The sequence below is a fragment of the Geotrypetes seraphini genome, chromosome 8 (assembly GCF_902459505.1).
Source record: "Geotrypetes seraphini chromosome 8, aGeoSer1.1, whole genome shotgun sequence".
Taxonomy (NCBI): Eukaryota; Metazoa; Chordata; class Amphibia; order Gymnophiona; family Dermophiidae; genus Geotrypetes; species Geotrypetes seraphini.
Window position 1 is genome coordinate 5,835,634 of NC_047091.1, and position 17,677 is coordinate 5,853,310.

The 17,677-nt window shown below is 46.3% G+C and overlaps 1 protein-coding gene across 2 annotated transcripts in view; it reads left to right on the top strand.

Moving 5' to 3' along the window:
• The first annotated feature begins 1,347 nt into the window (after nt 1-1,347).
• SYTL1 (synaptotagmin like 1) overlaps nt 1,348-17,677 on the top strand; it is a 78,644-nt gene continuing 62,314 nt past the window's right edge. For both annotated transcript variants that reach the window (XM_033955763.1, XM_033955761.1), the window contains exon 1: nt 1,348-1,662. The gene's annotated coding sequence lies outside the window, so the exon portion shown is untranslated. The remainder of the gene's footprint in view (nt 1,663-17,677) is intronic.

The following is a 17,677-nucleotide window of genomic DNA, read 5'->3' on the forward strand; positions in this document are numbered from 1 at the left end:
GTCCCTCCTTGAGGGCCGCAATCCAGTCGGGTTTTCAGGACTTCCCCAATGAATATGCTTGAGATCTATTTGCATGCACTGCTTTCAATGCATATTCATTGGGGAAATCCTGAAAACCCGACTGGATTAGGACCTCAAGGAGGGACTTTGAGATCCCTGCTCTAGATGAAGTTGTTGCTTGCGGGCGGTCAAGAACGTGCTCCTTGTGACTCCGTCAGCTCTCCCTCAGACGTCACTTCCTATGCGTGGCACCCAGAAGTGACATCGACGGGAGAGCCGATGGAGTCGCGAAGAGCACGCTGCTGAACACCACGAACAACTTCAACTAGAGCAGTGGTCTCCAACTCAACTCAAACCCTTTGCAGGGCCACATTTGGGATTTGTCGGTCCTTGGAGGGCCTCAGAAAAAAAATAGTTAATGGCTTATTAAAGAAATGATAATTTTGTATGAGGTAAAATTCGTTATATTTTATAAATCTTTCCTTTTGGCTAAGTCTTAAAAATAATATTGTCATTTATAGCTAAAAAGACATGTGATCGAGAAATTATTTTATTTTAATTTTGTGATTATGAAAAACGTACCGAGGGCCTCAAAATAGTACCTGGCGGGCCGCAAGTTTCAGACCACTGAATTAGAGGTAAGGGGGAAGAGAAGGGACGCATGCGTGGATGGGAGGAATGGGAAGAGGCTTGGGGTGGGGGGCAGCGCACCCACCAACATGGCGCCTGGAGCGGACTGCCTCTCAACCCCCACCCCGGTGTACAAGTCCCATTCCCTTTTCCATTGCCTCAGGCACGTCGGCTCAAGGGACTCCCCATCACCCTAAGCCAACTTTTGCATCATTGCCCCTCCCCCACCCATGATCCAGAAGCTCCACCTCTATCTCAAGTCTCCCCCTTCCTCCCCCCCCCCCCCCAATGCTGAGGATAAAGAGTGCCAGATTCCTGAATCCCAGTCTAAAATTTGTACCTCTCCACCTGCAGAGAGAAGGGAGAGATGTTGGACTGGGATTTTGGCATCCTTTACCACCGGTTTAGCTGGCCCTGGCCCCAGGTACAAAATAAGTACCTATATAATATGTAAATTGAAAGACAGTATATTAAATGCCATCCCTTTTCTCTTAACAACTGTTGCCCATTTGTATGTGCTTATAATTCAGTCATTCTACAAATGTATCTAAAAGCGGAGAGGACCTCTGAAATGACCGAGTCCACTCTGAAGAAGTTTCCTGCAGAAATTTAAAGATCAGCAGCTGAAGAGTTTTATAGGTGGATAAGGATTGCCAGGGAGGGGAGGTTGCTGCGAGAGAGAGGCTGTTTAAAGATAAAATCATGAAAATACAGCAAGAATCTGTGTCTCAGTGAAACGCTTCACCATCAGGTCTGCAGCCGGAGCCAGTGTAGGTCCAGGCTCTGGGCCCTGTTTTACTCACAGCCTTTCCCTTGTGAGTAGGTGTTTCCTCCTTTGGGTGGGTGAGTCAGCCTTAGGTGGTTGTGGCAGACCAGAGCTGCAAAACAGCAAACATGCAGGAAGGAGAGGCCAGAAGAAAGTTCTACATCAGGAGGTGAGCAAGCCCTGGGGACCCTGCTGGCTCTGCCTCCCCTTGGCATGACATAATCCTGAAGAAAAGAAGAAGCTGGCTGTGGGTGACCTGGGGGCAGGTAAGCTTCCTCTTTGCACAGACTTGAAAATGCACTGGGGAGGAGGGAAGGGAAGGCTTGCTGGCTCTAGATACAGAGTTTAAAAAGTTATCTCCGATGCTTCTTTGCTATGTCGCTAACAAACACAGACACAGTATTTCTGCGGTGGAGGCTGTCGTCCCTTACATGCATCCCGTGTATGGCTTCTTTCCTACTTCTCTCGCTCTCTCTCACTTGAGATGTGGGTCTCATCAGAGAGTGGATACAGAAGCTCCCCCTTACACGAATGAGAGGCTTAGGTATAGCTGTCTGGTTTGTAAATATTGATGGGTGGGCAATGTGCTTTGGGGTATGGGGAACTTGATGTCCGACGGTCTGCTGAATCTATGTCAAGTACTGGTTTTATTTCATCTGTGCAAGAGCTACAGACCATATACCCTCTCTGGCTCTGCCAACATGTTTGTACAGTTGCTCTGGTGCTCCAGTTCCAATAGGCACAGGGAAGTCGCTCCCTTCCCTGTTGGGCTCCTGTAGTACGGAAGTTACAGACATGCCAAGTTGCAAAGCTCCAGGCTGGAGATTTTCTGACGGTTCTGGATTTCTGATCACCCCCCGTCCTGGTGCATTATTGGGGCTCCAAGCTCTGATCTCGACAGGGACGATCAGGCACGATAAAGCCCACACTGTTTTGGGGTTTATGTTCAAAACCGGGACTGTTCCAAAAATCTCCAGGCTGGAACGGTGGCATTGTAGGCTGACTGCGAGAGGACCACTGTGGTTGCCCCTCTTGCTCACCCTTTACAATGGCTCTGAGTAGCCATATTTGATCCTGGAGAAAACTGGGGACTTTGCAGTATCTGATCTCTCGCAGGCCTCTGCAGGTATGAAGAATGAGGCTGGTGTGGTCTCAAAAGCTTTGTTATTACCCTCTGGGTCTTGACATGCACCCTGCTGGCCTTTGTGTCATCGCTGTTCTAGGTAATCAACTGAGAAGCATAGAGTGATATGGGGACTAAGATTATGCCAGGTACACCTGATGGGGCCTCCGCGTGCGCGGATCGCCGGACTTGATGGACCTAAGGTCTGATTCGGAGATGGCAATTCTTATGTTCTAACTTTTCAGAATGACTCCATCACTCATTACCTCTCCTGGGACAATGTGAAGGCATCTACTCAATATTAGGGGTGCTCAAGCTCCCACAGAGCTGGTGTCTATAATTGATGCTATCACTAGGCTACCCTTCCGTCACCCACTCTTGCTGTCAATAGATCAGGTCCATCACTCTAATCATGCAGTCACAAAATCATTGGGTTTTGGAGGCTGTGCCAACAAAGTGGGTGAGTGGAACATGTTAGTTCAGGGATCCCCCAGGCTTTTCATATGATGCGCTTTGAAATCAAAGAGAGGGCCAAGAGAGGTTGCTGACCTCTTGGAGAAGAGATTGCTAAATGGGGATGGGGAAAGTGGGGTCATGTGTGGAGGGAGGAAAGGGATAAGGTTCCCTGAGATGAGACACCTTCACCGCTTTCCCCCTGCATCTGCCCCCTGGTGGAGTGGGAGGTGAGTGACATGCAGAATGGCAGATTTTGTGTTACAAACTCTTCGTCTTCCACTCAGTACCCCTCTCAAGTCCTCTCTTGACCCCCAGGGCTGTGGAGTTGGGAGTTGGCAAATAATAGTTATATTTACCAGTACTTTAGATCCAGAACAAAAAATGTAAAGCCTAATCGTGGTAGGAGTTGAAGCTGGAGTCGGAGTCCAAAGGTTTGGTGCATCAACTTCACAGCCCTGCTTGACTCCCTCCTCTTTCATTTCACACCTTCTCCCTCTCTCTCATTCCCTCTCCACCCCAAATCCTGCAGTCAGGGGGCTGGATACACACGCTCCTTGCCCTGCATCACTGAGAGCATGGAGCATCAACGCACAACCCTGCTGCTCTGCAGTCCTATACGCACCTCGGTCCTGCAGCCCCAGCAGCCAAATTCGCTTGCCCTCAAACACGCGCCCTGGTGTTGCAACCTTTAAAGCTGGAGGACCTTACCTCTCTCTGGGGTGGGTGGTGGACCCAGACTCCCAGAGCATTATTTGGTTTCTATGATAATGTCACACCGAGACCAAAAGGCCTTTCAGCCTTTGTGACACGAGCCATGTTGCTTGGAGAAAAAGCAATATTGACCCAGTGGCTGGCCAATGACGCTCCGACTTACAGTCAATGGAGAACTTTGATGATTGTACATGACTCCTTGGAACGTAGACATTTTACCAATCTAGACAATGGGCTGGGTCACCGATATACTTTGATCTGGGAACGCTTTTGGTTAACTCTTACACCTATGGCCCGGAGTAGACTCTTGAACCTGTAATTTGTGTTGTGCTGGACTCATTACACTCAGAGATTATTATTATGTTTATGTATCTAGTTGGGGGAATGGGGGTGGGGGGGAGGGAGGGATTTTAGTTGTGCGCAAATGTTTTGCTATTGCTGTTTCTATGCACGTGGAAAATGAATAAATATATTTAAACATAAAGCTGGAGGACCATCAATACATACCCTCAAACCCTGTATCTCTCCCCCCCCTCGTTAACAACAGTGCCCAGCCCATGACAGGGCTGGGCTGCATTTACAGGGATCAAAAGGCAGTTGGGTGGATTCATTTTTGGCAGGTTAAAACAGTCCTGAATACCAGATGCAGTGGTTGCTCCCAGCCCAGTTGCTCTCTTATCTTATTCCTGTGGCTGTTGCCATTTTCCTGGGAGAGAGAAGGAGAAGGTTGCTATCTGGGAGGGAGAGAGAAGGCAAGATGTCCTAGAGCAGTGGTTTCAAACTCGCGGCCCGCCAGGTACTTTTTTGAGGCCCTCGGTATGTTTATCATAATCACAAAACAGTTTCTTGATCATCTGTCTCTTTAGCTATAAATGACAATATTATTATTAAGACTTAGCCAAAAGGAAAGATTTATAAACTATAAAGAGTTTTACCTCATGCAAAATTTTCATTTCTTTAATAAGATATTAACTATTTTTTTCTGAGGCCCTCCAAGGACCCACAAACCCAAAATGTGGCCCTGCAAAGGGTTTGAGTTGGAGACCACTGTCCTAGATGAAATCCCAGGGAGAGAAGGGCAGGATGGAGCATATGGGCCAGCCCCTCCCCTCCCCCCAAAAAAACCTTTATCATTGCTGGTTCTGATCTGGAGTTTGGAAAAATATGAAGAACCTGAAAAGTTTGGTCCAAGGCATAGGAGCCAACTCTGTGGGTACTTGAGCACCTCCAGGACTGAGCAAACTCCTTAACTGTGTCCAAGGAGGACTAATTTCAATTGGGTTTAGCACCCCCAATCACCTTGAAAAGTTGGCACCTATGGTCCAAGGCAGTGGCGTGGTTAGGGGGGTGGGCAAAGGGAGCACTGCCACCCTGGGTGCCATATTGGTGGGGGTGCCGGCATCCCTCCTCTCTGCCCCCCACCTCTTCCCATTCCTCCCCTCCAAGCGCGCACCCTCCCTTCCCTTCCCCGTACCTCTAGTTGAAGTTGTTGCTCGCGGCGGTCAACAACGTGCTTTTCGTGACCCCATCGGCTCTTCCGCCGACGTAGCTTCTGGGCGCCGCACAAAGGACGTGACAGAGGGAGAGCCGAGGGGGTTGCGAGGAGCACGCCTTTGACCGCCACGAGCAACAACTTCAACTAGAGCTACGGGGTCGGGGAAGGAGCAAAGGAGGGTGCCACCTCCTCGGGCACTTCTCACCCTCTCTATGCCACTGATCCAACGGCTACATCCGGCCACGGGCCACTGTGTTTAGAAGTTAAATTTAGGGGTTCAACGGTGCTATTGCAGACTTGTGGCATGGGATAAGTACACAGGACTCCAGGAATTTCTTAAATTATTGGAGCAGGTTACCAGATTTGTTCCAGAAATAAAAGTAACATGGTAAATGACGGCAAATAAAGACCCGAGTGGTCCATCCAGTCTGCCCAGCCATACATGCTCCATAAATTAATTGAGTCTAAAAATGGTCCTTTTTCTTAGATATTTCTGAGCCAGAAACCCAAAGCCCTGCCCGGTCGTGTGCTTAGGTCTCCGTCAAAGCGCACTCCAGCCCATCGTAACCATGCCAGCCCTGCCCTAACCTCGGCCCTGCACCCCCTCCCCCAGACCTGGCCTCTTCTTCTGTCCTGAGTCCGGGCCGCTTCTGGAGGGCCTCCGAGCATGCAGGGATGCCACTCGATGATGTCACACAGGGTACATCTGGGTTTTCCCACACATCTGGTAACCTACATTGAATTTCTGCAGCACCCACCCATGTGCTCCTGCTCCAAGGAACTGATAGAGTGGGAAGACACACAGACAAGACCGATAAGAAACGTCAGGGAAAAAAAAACAGGGTTAAGATTTAAAAGCAGCCATTGACGAATATTTAGGGGATCATCTGAAACAAATTGGCAGTTTAATCAGTATGATTTGTGTAAATTGTCTGAAAATTGCCCTTACTCGAATGTACCTAAAAGTCTGTGTTCATTTCCACACGCTGGGGTGACCATATCGCTCCAGACAAAGGAAAGCAATGGAAGTAAGGATGACAGATTGAGAAATCCAGGTTTTACTTCCATTGAAGTAAGGGGGACAGATTGAGACATATATTTATTCAGTTTTCTATATGTTCTCCCAAAGGAGCTCAGAATGGTTTACATGAATTTATTCAGGTACTCGGACATTTTACCCTGTCTGTCTCAGCGGGCTCACAATCTTTCTGATGTACCTGGGGTAATTGGGGGGGGGGGGGGTTAAGTGACTTGCCCAGGGTCACAGGGAGCAGTGTGGGGCTTGAACCCACAACCTCAGGGTGCTGAGGCTGTAGCTGTAACCACTGCACCACTCTAGAAATCAAAATATAGTAAAAGTGAACCAAGTAGAGGACAATCAAGCCATTGTGACATCACTGATGAGGTTGGCTCATTGGTGGAATGAGGCATTATGATGTCACAATACCAGTTCTGGTTATCAGAGGCTGAAACTCTTCACAGTATTTATTTCTTCAATTTTCTATACGTTCTCCCAGGGGAGTTTACATGAATTTATTCAGGTACTCAAGCATTTCTCTCTGTCTGTTCTTGTGGGCTCACAATCTATCTAATGAACCTGGGACAATGGGGGGATTAAGTGACTTGCCCAGGGTCACAAGGAGCAGCGTGGGTTTGAACCCACCACCTCAGGGGGTTGAGGCTGTAGCTTTAACCACTGCGCCACATTCTCCGCCTGGTTTTTGGACGTATTTCTCAAAACGTCCAAAGTCGGACTTAGTAGTCCTATTGAAATGCAAATTACAGGTTAAATGCAACACAATCAAGTGTCCATTAAATACTTGAATATCCATCCAGTTTTTACTTCCATTGAGAGCGATGGAGGTAAAATCCATCCTCCTTTTTCTGGAGCCACATGGTATCCTTATTCACACCACCTGGTTGGTTTTTTTTAAACCACATTGAGTGGAGGCGCTCGTAGATGGCGCTGTCAAACCTTTGCCCTTGCGGCGGGCTTCATCGCAATCCTTTGTGCACCCTTTTCCTATGAAAACTGGCCCAAAGCTTGTGAGGTCTTTGTTTCAACGTGGCCAGAGGACCGGTCGGCGATGTGCAGTGTTAGATTTTTTATTCTGCGGAGACCATTTTGCTTTGTAGTGAAAGTGGCTCTTTTCAGAACGTTACAGCCGTCTCTTGGTTTGGCTTTCTTCATGATTAAGGCTGCTGTCATTTGATTTCTGGATTATGTTTATAAAGAAGCTCCTGAGTTTACCACACGCACTTAGCAGAGAGGTTTGTAGGTGGCCGACATGGGGAACCAGAGCAAAACACAGCCATGGTTTACACCGCAGTAAGCACCAAAGCCACAGGCCCTTTCTGCCTTTTGAAGCAAAACCAACCTCTGCAGGTCCGAGGCGTGTTTCTCTTCTCCATCTCTAGTCCATCCCTCTCACTTTCCCCTTCTTGGTCCTCTCTCCTTTCTTTTAGCCATCCTCATCAAATTTTAGTCTGAGAATTTAATCTGCTTGTCTCCCACAGGGTTGCATTCCTGCTGTCTAATGGCTAATTTGATCTGAATTTGAATCGGTACTGCTGTGAAGACCTCTTGCATTGTCCTTTGGGGATGGCTTTGCATGTGAGGCCTAGAGTAGAGAATGAGTCCCCGCGAGTTCTTTTCCTGTCCGTGCCCCATTCCTGCAAGCTCCGTCCTCATCTGCACAAGCCTCAAACACTTTAATATCATAAGTGTTCAAGGTTTGTGCAGTTAAGGTAGAGCTTCTACTGTTTCTAGCTATGGAAGACGCCAGTACAAAGTAAAAAAGTCCATTGCTTCTCTTATCCAATGCTACGGTTTCTAACACTAGATCAGTGTCTCTCAAACTGTGTGCCGCGGCACAGTGGTGTGCCATGAGAGGTTCCAGAATTTTACTTTATTTTTAAAAATTCCTTTCATAAGTGTGCACTAGAATAGACGACATGGGCGCGCGTACGCAAGAGTCTGTCAATGTTATGTGCGTAAGGAAACAACCGCCCAGAGAAGCATCATTCTTTGACATGATTGGTCCTTGGAAAACTAATGGCAAGCCATTTTAGTTTGATTTTTTTTTTTAATGCAGTCGTTACCCTAATGAGCAACAAAGCAATCGAGGCTTTGTTACCGTTTAAGATCTTCTTATTTTTGAGAACTTGGGTTTTCAGCTCTGACAGAAATTACATCGGAAAAAAAAGAGAATGACTGCAGATGGCGGATGATGAAATGCGGGTTTGCTTGTCGACTATCGAGCCGCATTTTGAGTTAATTTGCACTCAAAAACAAGCACACCCATCGCACTGATTAGCAATTCTGTTTTATCTACTTTAGTCTCACCGTTGTTACAATTTCCCTTACATAGCTTAAAGAACATTAAATATCATTCTCGGAATTTCATTTTTGTTGGTTTTGCAATTTTAGAATTTCAACCGTAATGTGCCGCGAAAAACATTTGCTCCATTTAGTGTGCCGGAGCTAAAAAAAAAAGTTTCTGAGAGACTGCACGAGATCCATGCAGGGTTTCTGTTCACAGCCTTCTTGCTGTAGGTTTTCACTTCCTGCTCTTAGCTGTAATGCATTTTACCATACACAAATTTGTTTTTCTTCGTTGAGGTTCCAGTCATCTGATGAAAAGTGGCGGCTGCGTGGAGGAACCTCCTAGAAAAAGTGGTGACGAGAAAAAAGAGAGCCTGGGTTAAGCAGAGTGGATACCTAGTGATAATGGTGCCAGGAATGAGCTGGAGTTGCACATCTAGTTTCAAGCCCTTAACTGTGTGTCTGTGCCTACCTTGCGTTCTCCTCAGAGACGGCAGTGACAGGGCTGGGCCTTTATTTGTATTGACTTAGATTAGCTCACACATTTTTCTTGGTTCCATGAGGTGAGTTATGTTAATGTACTGGAGATATTTACTTATTCCCAGAGGCCTCAACAACAGAGCTCTCAAATAATTTGAGCTGAGCTCCAGAAACTTCAGCTGTGTGAAATAGAGAATGACACGGGGACAAATTTGTCCCTGTCCCCGCAGAAACTCAACTTCCCCATCCTGTCCCCGTGACTTTTGTTGCTGTCCCTGCCCCATTCCTGTAAGTTCTGCATTAACCATATAAGCCTCGAAAACTTATGATTTTAAAGGGTTTGGGGCTGGTGCAGATGAGGACGGAGCTTAGGCATTGGTGGAATGAGGCATTATGACATCACAATCGGAGCTCTAGAACGTTGCTACTTATGATTTTAAAGTGTTTGAGGCTTGCGCAGATGAGGACGGAACTAAGGCATTGGTGGAATGAGGCATTATGACATCACAATCGGAGCTCTAGAACGTTGCTACTTAGGATTTGAAAGCGTTTGAGGCTTGTGCAGATGAGGACGGAGCTTAGGCACTGGTGGAATGAGGCATTATGACATCACAATCTGAGCTCTAGAATGTTGCTACTTAGGATTTGAAAGCGTTTGAGGCTTGTGCAGATGAGGACGGAGCTTAGGCATTGGTGGAATGAGGCATTATGGCATCACAATCTGAGCTCCAGAATGTTGCTACTTATGATTTTAAAGTGTTTGAGGCTTGTGCGGATGAGGACGGAGCTTAGGCATTGGTGGAATGAGGCATTATGACATCACAATCGGAGCTCTAGAACGTTGCTACTTATGATTTTAAAGTGTTTGAGGCTTGCGCAGATGAGGACGGAACTAAGGCATTGGTGGAATGAGGCATTATGACATCACAATCGGAGCTCTAGAACGTTGCTACTTAGGATTTGAAAGCGTTTGAGGCTTGAGCAGATGAGGACGGAGCTTAGGCACTGGTGGAATGAGGCATTATGACATCACAATCTGAGCTCTAGAATGTTGCTACTTAGGATTTGAAAGCGTTTGAGGCTTGTGCAGATGAGGACAGAGCTTGCAGGAATGAGGCAGGGACAGGAAAAGAACTCGCCGGGACGGGACTGGAAAATGAGTTCCCGCGGGGACGGGGAAAAATTTGTCCCTGTGTCATTCTCTAGTGTGAAACCTACTTTCAGGGTCTGCATGGTACTGTGAGGGGATGCACCTTTCCCAAAGTTGACATTAATAAATGTTCCCTGTCCCTCTTTATCTTCCTAGCTCCTTTCCTATAACCCTTCATTGTAGCTCCTTTTCAACCTAACCCTGTAAACCGTGCCGAGCTCTACGCTTGTGGAGATGGCGCGGTATACAAACCTAAGGTTTAGTTTAGTTTAGTTTAGAATAATAAATTTGTAAATACTTTTTTTTCCTATCTTTGTTGTCTGAGCCCTGCTTTGGTCTTAAGTGTCTCTTTTCTGCTTTTCTCTGATTTCTTTTTCCTAACTTTCTTCAGGACTCCTGTCCTTTTTAACATTTCTTCTTTCTTTGTGTCTCTGCATCTCCCATATGTGTCCCTGTCCCTCCTCTTGTGTCCAGTATTGCCCCTTCAGGGCCAGCAGCTCTCTCCTTTCTGCACTCCTCCCATTTGTAATCGAGTGTCTTTCCCTCCCTCCTTCTGTTGGTTCCTGCATCTGTACCCCTCTCTCCCCTGATCCTGTCTCTCTTTTTCTCTGATGCAATTTCCTGTGGGCAGGTGCAGCAGAGAAAAGGCTCCACTGGCCAGACAGAGGCAACTATCGGCACTCTCTCTCTGCCATGGCCCGCTGCAAAGTGTGGAGGATCCTCAGGGGAGGGGGAGGAAAGAGGTGAACTGCAGCGAAGTTGGACCCGGCACAAGGAAAGGGAGCTGGAGTGCTACACCCCGGTGGTCCACAATAGCGAGGCTCCATGGTTCAGATGGTGGACCTGACTTACAGCTCAACTTCTGTTTCTGAGGCAATGGATAAAGTGGATGGTAGCCGTGTTAGTCCACTTTAAAATGAATAACAATTCAAAATTGAAAAATAAGGTGATAACCTTTTTATTGGCCTAAATATATTTTTCACTGGCTTTAGTAATCTAAAACCTCCTTCCTTAGCTCAGGCCACAGGGGATGAAGTGATTTGTAAGGGTCACACATTTGATATTCTGCCTTTCTGTCCTATAACCAAAATGGTTTACATGTTATATGCAGGTACTTTCTCTGCCCCTAGAGGGCTCTCAATTTTGTATCTGGGGAAATGAAGGGTTAAGTTAGTACTGTATATAAGGCAGCAAGGGGATTTTAATACTTCTAAAAGACTAGTAAAACAGTAAAATCAAGTACGGGTGTTGAAAAATTATTTATTCTGTAGTGGAATGATGGATGTTGTGGTCAAGAGAAGATGTATTTCCTACTTTTCTGATTTTGTATGGATGTTTGTTATTTATATTATGTGTGTGACTTTGTGAGCTGCTTTGTGAAAGGCGGTCTATAAACTAGAGAATGACACTGGGACAATTGTTTCCCTGCGGGAACTCATTTTCCCATCCCGTCCCCACAAATTCTTTTCCTATCCTTGCCCCATTTCTGCAAGCTCCGTCCTCATCTGCACAAGCCTCAAACACTTTCAAATCCTAAGTAGCAACATTCTAGAGCTCAGATTGTGATGTCATAATGCCTCATTCCACCAATGCCTAAGCTCCGTCCTCATCTGCACAAGCCTCAAATGCTTTCAAATCATAAGTAGCAACATTCTAGAGCTCAGATTGTGATGTCATAACGCCTCATTCCACCAATGCCAAGCTCCGTCCTCATCTGCACAAGCCTCAAACACTTTCAAATCCTAAGTAGCAACATTCTAGAGCTCAGATTGTGATGTCATAATGCCTCATTCCACCAATGCCTAAGCTCCGTCCTCATCTGCACAAGCCTCAAACACTTTCAAATCATAAGTAGCAACATTCTAGAGCTCAGATTGTGATGTCATAACGCCTCATTCCACCAATGCCTAAGCTCCGTCCTCATCTGCACAAGCCTCAAACACTTTCAAATCCTAAGTAGCAACATTCTAGAGCTCAGATTGTGATGTCATAATGCCTCATTCCACCAATGCCTAAGCTCCGTCCTCATCTGCACAAGCCTCAAACGCTTTCAAATCATAAGTAGCAACATTCTAGAGCTCAGATTGTGATGTCATAACGCCTCATTCCACCAATGCCAAGCTCCGTCCTCATCTGCACAAGCCTCAAACACTTTCAAATCCTAAGTAGCAACATTCTAGAGCTCAGATTGTGATGTCATAATGCCTCATTCCACCAATGCCTAAGCTCCGTCCTCATCTGCACAAGCCTCAAACGCTTTCAAATCATAAGTAGCAACATTCTAGAGCTCAGATTGTGATGTCATAACGCCTCATTCCACCAATGCCTAAGCTCCGTCCTCATCTGCACAAGCCTCAAACACTTGAAAATCCTAAGTAGCAACATTCTAGAGCTCAGACTGTGATGTCATAATGCCTCATTCCACCAATGCCTAAGCTCCGTCCTCATCTGCACAAGCCTCGAACGCTTTAAAATCCTAAGTAGCAACATTCTAGAGCTCAGACTGTGATGTCATAATGCCTCATTCCACCAATGCCTAAGCTCCGTCCTCATCTGCACAAGCCTCAAACACTTGAAAATCCTAAGTAGCAACATTCTAGAGCTCAGACTGTGATGTCATAATGCCTCATTCCACCAATGCCTAAGCTCCGTCCTCATCTGCACAAGCCTCGAACGCTTTAAAATCCTAAGTAGCAACATTCTAGAGCTCAGACTGTGATGTCATAATGCCTCATTCCACCAATGCCTAAGCTCCGTCCTCCTCTGCACAAGCCTCAAACATTTTAAAATCATAAGTGCTCGAGGTTTGTGCGGTTAAGGTGGAACTTACAGGAATGGGGCAGGGACAGCGACAAAACTCACGGGGACGGGATGGGGAAATTGAGTTCCTGCGGGGACAGGGAAAAATTTGTCCCCGTGTCATTCTCTACTATAAACAAATAAACTAACTCCCTTTTACTAAACCGCGATAGTGGTTATTAGCGCAGGGGCGTGACGCTTTTATTATGGTCAGCCGTGCTCGGCATAAGATGTGCGCGCTTGAACTGTGGGTTACGATGACGTGATGCGCGTATATGTGCTCGTACTGCAAGACGACGCTCGTTTATCGAGTTAAAAATTAATCAAATGTTTTGCTCGTCTTGCAAACCATCCAAGGTTTGACTGTAATAGTTGCAAGCCAAAACTTATCTTAGGCTGAAGAATACCCTTGTCCCTCGGTATATCGCAGATATCGCAGGCTGGTGCTCATCCAGGTGTTTACACAGTAGTAACAAAACCCACTTGTCTTCGTGTCCAAAAATATCCTCATTTCAAGCAGATTCTGACACCGGCGTGCAAATGTATTACAACGAGATCATAAATATTAAAGAGTTAGTATAATAATAATAATAATAATAATAACTTTATTCTTATATACCGCCAACAATCTTGCGACTTCTAGGCGGTTTACAATAAAGAGAAACTGTAAATACAATAAAGAGAAACTGTACATACAGCGAACTGTACATACTGTACATCTGGTAATTCCAACATTAATAATATTAACAACAGTTTGTGTGCTGCAAGACCAGGAAGTGCCGTGCTGCTAACACGAAATTTAGAAATATTCTATGAATTGAATGGGGTGTTCATGGTTAGTGATTAGGGTTGGGGTTTACAATTTACAGGGTCGGGTATGTGGTGGTATTATGAGGGGGGCTGATGTTCTGGTTCGCTACCTAGGTATTTCAAGAACAGGTAGGTTTTTAGGTGTTTCCTGAATTCGCCATAGTTGTTTGTGTGTGCAATTAGTTTTTCTAAGTCTTTGCCCCATGTGGCTGCCTGGTACGATAGCAGTTGTTGATGGTATCTCTTATATTTACACCCTCTAGCCGGAGGGGAGACAAATTTCAGGTGTGTTTTTCTTTTGTGTCTGTTGGTTGGGAATGAGAAGAGGTCTGTAATATATTTAGGGGCTAGACCGTTTAATACCTTGAAGCAGAGACATCCTAGCTTGAACTTCGTGCGTGCCTTCATCGGCAGCCAGTGTAGGAGTCTGTAGGAAGGGGTTATGTGGTCGGACTTCTTCAACCCGAGAATCATCCTGACTGCTGCGTTTTGTATCAGTTGTAGTCTTTGCATTTGCTTCTGGGGGATTGTCAGATGGGTGATGTTGCAATAATCTAGGTGGCTTAGTATTAGGGATTGTACTAGAATTCTGAAGGCTGAAGTGTGGAAGTACGCCTTAATGGACCTAAGTTTCCAGAGAGTGGGCTCATCAGTCTTTAAAAGAGCACTCCGGGTGATTCTCTATCATCGCCAGGTGATTTCCCAAGCGCTGCGTCAGCTTTTGACAACCCCAAATTACCTGGCTGGTCCAGGGGTGCCGAGACTGAGCAAAGCACGTCTCAGGTGTGTGTTTCTGGCTTTGGCTCATCATAAAACATAAAAATATACACCAGTCACATAAATTATAGTAGGTTTGGAGGATAAAGAGATCTCGAAAGCACACTTCTCGAGCACATGTATTAAAGGCGTGTCTTATGCGCGTTTGTTGAAAGCCGACGCTTGCATCTTCCGTCCCTTCCCCTCCCCTTCATCCAATCGTGGTGGCATGCCTATGAGTGACACGACGACGTAGCTCCAATAAGACGCACACGATATGCGTGACTGCGGCATAGCTTTTCCCGGCACCTGCGCACATGTACGCCGTTTACCGTGGTCTATTCTGCACATGCGCCAATCGCTAACACCAGCGACTCATCTCATGTCAATCTGGCGACCCTCCGTGAAACTCTTTTGCATGCATGGTTTTTTGAGAATGACTCGTACTTTTGGGAATCATTACGTTTATGGCTGTGACAGCGGCCTGCCAGTATTAGAGAATCTTTCTCCGAGGCCTTCCGAAGTCGGTCGGCGATGGTGGTTGCCCGTACAGCGGAATGCATGACGAATTTGTAAATCTGCTTGTTTGCCTTTGGTCACCTGGAGTTCTGAATCCAACGTGAAGAACATTGGCAAGAGCTTCCAATAATCGCCAGGGTCCACTATAAATGCGCCTGTTTAACTTTCAAAATCCTATATGGTATCCTCCCTCCCTTTATCCCTCTTTCTTGGAATTCCTCAAACCCTAATACCACCAGATCCTCCCACAAATTTAAAACTATCCTTCCCCTCGCTAAAAGGCATTTCCCACACAGGAAAGCTAGGGACCTCCCTCCACTTCAAAATCACTGAGCTCTGGAACAACCTTACCTCCCCTCTTCGGAACTTGAGCTCTCTCCAAGTTTTCTGCAAACATCTGAAAACCTGGCTTTTCTCAAAACATGTAAGTCTCCCTCCAACTTAGGAATCAAGGAAACTCTTATATCTTGGCATCCCAAGTCCTCTAAATTTTCTTCACACTTCTACCTCTAACCCTCTGTTGTAGTTCCTTCCTATTTCTCCTACTGTAAACCGCGTCGAGCTCTACGAACGTGGAGATGATGCGGTATACAAACCTAAGGATTAGACTAGATTAGATTATAATTCTTAATAACCTTCATCTGCCATTGCAACTCTTCCAATTGCGGAGCAGAAATTGCCAAGTAAGTGCCTTGCCCAGCTCCCACCCAAAACTCTGGCCTAATGGAAGAAGTGCCAAAGCTTGTTGTGTTGCCTTTGGGGACTGGGACACAGGTTAAGACCTGCCCTGTGCTCTGGATGTTCTTGCAAACTAGATTTTATGTCTAATGTGTGTGGCAGTGGAAAGAGGAAGGAGAAGAGGCAGACAGGGATGCTGGGATTCTTGGGGAAATCATCTGGTAGTTTTCAGACCTGTTTTGGGGGACCACCAGCTAGTCAAGGTTTCAGGATTTCCCTAATGAATATGCATGAGGGAGGATTTGCATATAATAAAGGTGACAGTTGTGCACATCTGTCTCATGCATATTCATTAGGTATATCCCAAAAACCTGGCTACCTGGTGGCCCTACAGGACTGGTTTGAGAAACACTGATCTACCCTACATACACACAGGGGGATAGTTAGGTGCAGTGGTTAAAGCTTCAGCTTTGGCATCCTGAGGTTGTGGGTTCAAACCCACACTGCTCCCTGTGACCCTGGGTAAATCACTTAATCCCACCATTGCCCCAAGAGGAAAATGCTTGAGTACCTGAATAAATTAATGTAAACCATTCTGAACTCCCCTGGGAGAACAGTATAGAAAATTGAATAAATAGTGTGAAGAGTTTCAGCCTCTGATAACCAGAGCTGGTATTGTGACATCATAATGCCTCATTTCACCAATAAGAGCCACCCTCATCAGTGATGTCACAATGGCTTGATTGTCCTATACTTGGCTCACTTTTGCTACATTATGATTTCTAGAGTGGTGCAGTGGTTAAAGCTACAGCCTCAACACCATGGGGTTCATACCCACGCTGCTCCTTGTGACCCTGGGCAAGTCACTTAATCCCCCCATTGCCCCAGGTACATTAGATAGATTGTGAGACAGGGAAAAATGCTTCAGTACCTGAATAAATCCATGTAACCCGTTCTGAGCTCCCCAGGGAGAACGGTATAGACCGTTGAATAAATAAATGAATGTAGACGGGTTCTCACGACACACTCGGCAAGCTGCTCTCATAATGAGTTTGCAGTGGACTGAGAGAGTCTCGGCCTGTCTAAGGTTGTCAGTGAAGTAACTGGCCCAACCCTTAGTTTATGGAAGATGCTGGGTGCCTTTGTGTGGCAAAGGCAGTTCTCTCTCTCTCTCTCTCTCTCTCTCCGCCCTGAGCAAATGTTTTCCTTCTGGGTGAGTGCATCTCCTGAGAGGGTGCTGGCCTCTGCTGCTTTTTCTGCCAGGTTACCGACCTTAGAACCGTTTGACAAAGGCAGACGGCTTCCTTCTCCCCGCTGCAGCCAGAGTGCAAGATGAACACTGCCCCAGACCACCTGTACACTTCTTAGCACTGCGCTGGCGCTATAGAGCAGCGGTCTGAAACTCAGATCCTTTGCAGGGCCACATTTTGGATTTGTAGGCACTTGGAAAAAAATAGTTAATATCTTATTAAAGAAATGGCAACCTTGAATGAGGTAAAACTCGTTATAGCTTATAAATCTTTCCTTAATTGCTTCTGATAATTTCAGCTGTACACAGCCGAAAGCAGTGCCACATGCGGAAAGAAAGTCTCAACTACAAGAGACAAGATTTTGGAACAACTATTTTGAGGCCCTCAGTATTATAAAGAATGATTCTTTATGGAAAACTTGTGCCTTAAGTGTCCGGCGGTCACGTCCGCGCCCGCAACCGTCTTCAGCTCTCACCTCCTCCAGCACCGAACACACACACAAGCTGCACTGCCTTACGTTCTGGAACGTTGCCCACCTCATTGCTGTAATCTCACGCAAGCGCTTTTCCTGCGTCTGCACGTGATTGGACGCCACCTTACAATCGTGTACAGATGCAGGAAAGCGCTTGCGTGAGGTTACAGCGAACGCTGGACGTGACCGCCGGACACTTAAGGCACAGGTTTTCCATAAAGAATCATTCTTTATAATACCGAAGGCCTCAAAATAGT